Source organism: Lolium rigidum, chromosome 1 (genome assembly GCF_022539505.1).
Source record: "Lolium rigidum isolate FL_2022 chromosome 1, APGP_CSIRO_Lrig_0.1, whole genome shotgun sequence".
Classification (NCBI taxonomy): Eukaryota; Viridiplantae; Streptophyta; class Magnoliopsida; order Poales; family Poaceae; genus Lolium; species Lolium rigidum.
In genome coordinates this window covers 352951361-352955978 of record NC_061508.1, presented here as the reverse complement: position 1 = coordinate 352955978, position 4618 = coordinate 352951361, and the positions used below count along the sequence as shown (strand labels likewise).

Sequence of the window (4618 nt, the reverse complement as noted above, 5' to 3'; positions counted from 1 at the left end):
CTACCAATAAATTCTGAGGTTTCAAATCTCGATGAAGAACTCTATGAGAATGACAGTAAGCAACGCCGCGGAGTATCTGATAGAGATATGATTGGAGAAAGAAGAAAACAGTCACATACTCACATACCAAGATGCAACCAGAAGAAGCTAATGTATTTTGAGTCAAATAAATATGCTAGGAATGAAGGCATAAAGACAGTACAATAGAATGTAATGCTTGCACTCATGCTATCTTTATTGCTCTTTGTATACCAGTACAAGCCACTTAATAAAAAACAATGTTGCATGAACTTCATGTTTATATACAGTTCGGTTGATCTAAAATATATTGCTACAAAGCAAACTCTAACATGACCTGCAGACCCATATGCCAAGGAACAGGTAATACTGATCAGTAATCAGAAAATAACAGCATGTCAAGAAATGCACCAACTACTTTGACCCAAAAGACCACAGCTCATGGCTGTCAGAAGTGGTAGTTGAAGGAAATAGTGCCAGCTCTGTGTGCAGTAACTAGTTACACAAAGACAACGAACGTGACAGAAACGGTACCCACATGGCGGTCATACAGCACGGGATGGGTAGGTGTGCGTCGTGGGAGGGCTCGGGGGAGCAGCGGCGCGGAACAATCTCTCCAGGCAGTAGGCTGAAAAACTTATTTCCAGCTTTTGAGTTAGCTATTGAGCTTGTAAAATGGCCAGTAACCTTCACGACTACGGACAGTATTCCGGTTGCCACTTTCTCAGACATTTTTGTGACCTTCTTAGCCCTGCCAAAAAATATAAGAAATACCAAAATGAGACAACACAATCAGTTTAAGCAAGGAAGCACAAGTTACCTAAAACATCCGGTGAGATCACTAATCAACAAGTGTGACTGTACGTCTGTACCGGCACAGGGTCAAACTCCTTGTACAATATATAATGCATCCTTATGCTAGAGTGAATATTACCTGCTTACGATTATGTTAAGCATAATGTACTTCGTAATAAAATAATAAAGTTCTCAAAAAGAACAATTTCGTGGTTACAAAAAATATCCCTCAGTTTAAGTTACTCCAGTCGAGAAGCTCATAAATTGCAAACTATCTACAATCCCAGAGCATTTCTACATGAATGCTTGAAGTTCTTCCTATACATGACATAAATATGAAACCAAGGAACAGGGAAGCCAGACAACAAGACTAGTAAAATACATGTAATTGCCAGCATGCATGGATAATTTGCAGATATTGCCCCTAATCATCATAAGGTTTACTAACTCAACTGAAATGACACTACAGAACACTGATATACCCATAATGGCACTACAAGAAGTGAGGAAGTCTGCAATACCTTTTGATTCGCTTCAGCATCTCGGGGGTGACCTCGGCATCAGTCCCCAGGCTGGATCCTCTTCCTGAGGACCTTGTTCCCCCAGTGGAGCCTCTCCACCGTCATGACCCCACACCAGATGATCCCCTTGGCGAGGCCCTCGGCGCCCGAGGCGATGGCCCTGGCGACCGCGCCGCCGTACTCCTCGACGTTGGGCGGGAGGGCGGTCCAGTACGCGGCGGCCTCGACCTCGCCGCGCACCCCGCCGGCGAGCCCCTCGCTGCCGGCCACGGAGTGGGCGGAGAAGCTGATGCAGGCCGCGAGCACGCCGTCGAGGCGCGGGTCGGGGCGCGGGAGCGTGAGGCCGTAGTGGAGCGGGCCGGGCGCCGGGTCGTCGGCGGAGGCGGGGACGGTCAGGGAGAAGGAGTAGTGGCAGGGGTCGAACTTCACGGTGGCCACGTCGCGGGTCAGAGGGAATTGGATGGGGCCGAGCTGCGCGATGGCGGCGAGGGAGGTGGAGCCGTCCCGGATGCGGAGGAGAGTGAGGTCCCCGCCTCCGCGTCGAGCGGGTGGCTGCGGTGCCGGTCAATGAGGTGGAGCTGGGTGGCGGGGATGAGGAGGAGGATGTCCTCGGAGGGCGGGGGAGCGGTGGGGGAGTTGGGGGGAGGAGGGGATCTCGACGGGCGCGAGGTCCGCCATGGCGAGCGTCGGGTAGAGTGGCTGGGCTGAGGGGGCTGGGGTTGTAGGACGCCATGGGGAGAGATTTATGGTCGGGAGGGGAGATCCGTGCGGAGGACGACGGCGGCGGCGAGGTCGGCCGCGGCCGCGTGCGTGGCGACGGAGCGATTAAGGAAGGGGCGGAAGCTTGGGGGAGATCGTATCTGATCCCTACTTACCATGTGGAGGAACTCGCTTGGGAAAAATCCATGGCGGGCGGCGAGATCGGGCTCGAATCGGCGGCGCTGGTGGCGTGAACCGATCAGGAAAGGAAGGGGGATGGGGAGAGCCGGAGAGGCGGCTCGTTCCGCGGAGGAAGGACATGGCAAGTAAATTTTGCATTTAGACCCTTCACAAAATAACTGCGGGGTGGGGGAATGCAGGCACTTTTGAAAAAACTGCCGTGAAAAATACCAGCACTTTGGTAAAATGCCATTAATAAGAAACATTGCAGGCACTTTCCTAAAACTGCCACGAAAAAATATACCGACACTTTAGTAAAATTGGCACTATCTAAAAAATGCCAATAATTAGATGGTAATTTGAGGCACCGATCAAAAAGTGCCGCTAAATAGTAGCTTTAGTGGCATATCTGCAATGTGCCGACAAGAAAAGTGGCGGCAATACCGGCATGTGAGGTAGTGTTGGGCAGCCAGCTATGGAAGAAAACAATCTTGTGGCCTAGTGCCAATGCTAATGTGGCGAATGAGAGCACATGTGACTCCCGTGCTATGATCTAGGAAAGTGTTGGCTTATGAGCTAGCCAGTGGTGCCAGGTTGTTCCTTCGCGAGAGTGGAATGGTACCCACTGTCGTAAAATCCTGATGCTTCCAACTCCTATATACACTGTGCTCATAATTTGGTGTATGTGATATGTTGCCAACTTAGTTTTACTCATTGTTTGTTAGCAAGGATACTAGCTACTTGGTTTCTCTCTTCTTAAATAGGAAGAGTAATATGTCATAGATACCATGTGATGCAATAATGTACAGCCGTAAATGTTGGCAGGCAATAAGCAAAAGAACGTGCGTGCTCTGAAAAGCAATTGAAAATATTACCACCACCCCTAGTATTTTGTTAATCGTTGAGCATTTTGTTGAGTTTTATCATGTATGCGAGAATTGGTTTTGATTTAAATACCTCCTTCCGAGCATTCATTTTCTCCACTTTACTTGCTTGAACTTTTCTTTGTGTGTCCCGAATTGTATATTGATTCAGTAGCTATGGTTCCGTTGCATTTTTTTTGCTAGTTACACATAGAATTGAGTGACGTCATATCTGACCAAGAATTAAGTTAATTCCAGATTTCTAGATGAACCGAGAACTTACCGCCTCCTCGATCCTTTGTTTTATCGCACCCTACATATTTTCAGCCGGTTCCATTCCAGCCACATCCACGCTTGCATAAGAGCATCTCTAGCAGAAATCTCAAACCGCAAATCTTAAATACGTATTTGCAGGTTGAAAAGTTCGCGATTTGGAGATCGAAAAATGCCTCCAGACCCCATAAATCGAAACTGTAAAATATCACATTCCTGAATATTTCACCTAGGTGACAGTTTTTTTTACTCCACCTTCTTCTTCCCAACCCACCCCGCGCCACCACACCACGCCGCCGGCCCGCGCTCGGCCGCCCTGCGCCGGGCTCAGCCACGCCCGCGCCGCGCCGGCCGCAACCCGCCTGCGCTCGTAGCACCCGGCGTGCTGGCCACGCTGCAGCAGCTGCCAGCTGTTGGCCACGCTCGCGCGCAGCCGCCCGCCCGCGCCGCCGGCTGCCGGCCACGCCCACGCCCCGTGCTCGGCCGCCCCGAGAATCCTAGCCGCACCTGCTCGACCGGCTCTGCCCGAATTCAACCGGCGGCTAATTCCGGCGAGGGCGGTTCGATTTTGCCTAATCCCCGGTCGAATTACGTGGAAGTTCGCCGGAATTTGACCGGACTCCGGCGAGTTTATTGGCGGACTGTGTTGGAGCGAGCTGTCGTGAGAGCGTTGACCGTATCCAGGTTGGCCTGCAAAAATAATTTTGAAACCCCAACTATAGAGATCGCGGGCTTGATCTGCAAACAAACCTCAAAAAAATTTACGGGTTTGACCACTTTAAGGTGTCTGGACGGGGCAAAAACACCCCAAATTTTCAAACCGGCCTGCAAATATCCAAGTTTGACCAATTTGGAAGATCTGCTAGAGATGATCTAAACCAGTAAAGATGCTCCACGAATGCAACTTTTCTTTTCTGAAATCGAACACACCAATTTCGACGCTGTATATCCCCGCGCGCACGTAGGGCGGCCCCATGCTATCCTAGTAGAACTGATCGAAAACAACACAAACCACATACATACAGTACATAATGGCGAGCTACGTACAGCAAGAGCACTCTGCCTCCTCCCTTGGCCCAAGAGTCGGCTAGCCACACGGGTGTGTTTAGTTTAAGTTCAGTTTAGCAGCAGTTACACTAGTGGCCAGTGAGTAGCGACTGCTATGCAGCAAGATCTGCAGTTTTATTAGCCAGGTTGAACAAAGGGCACATCGACACGCACGCCATACGCACAGTTGATAGTGATACTACTACTAGTAGTAGTACTAAA

General features: G+C 50.0%; 1 pseudogene; it reads right to left on the bottom strand.

The window, feature by feature from the left end:
- Nucleotides 1–331: 331 nt before the first annotated feature.
- LOC124665305 lies at nt 332–2054 on the bottom strand (annotated as a pseudogene).
- Between the last annotated feature and the right edge of the window lie 2564 nt (nt 2055–4618).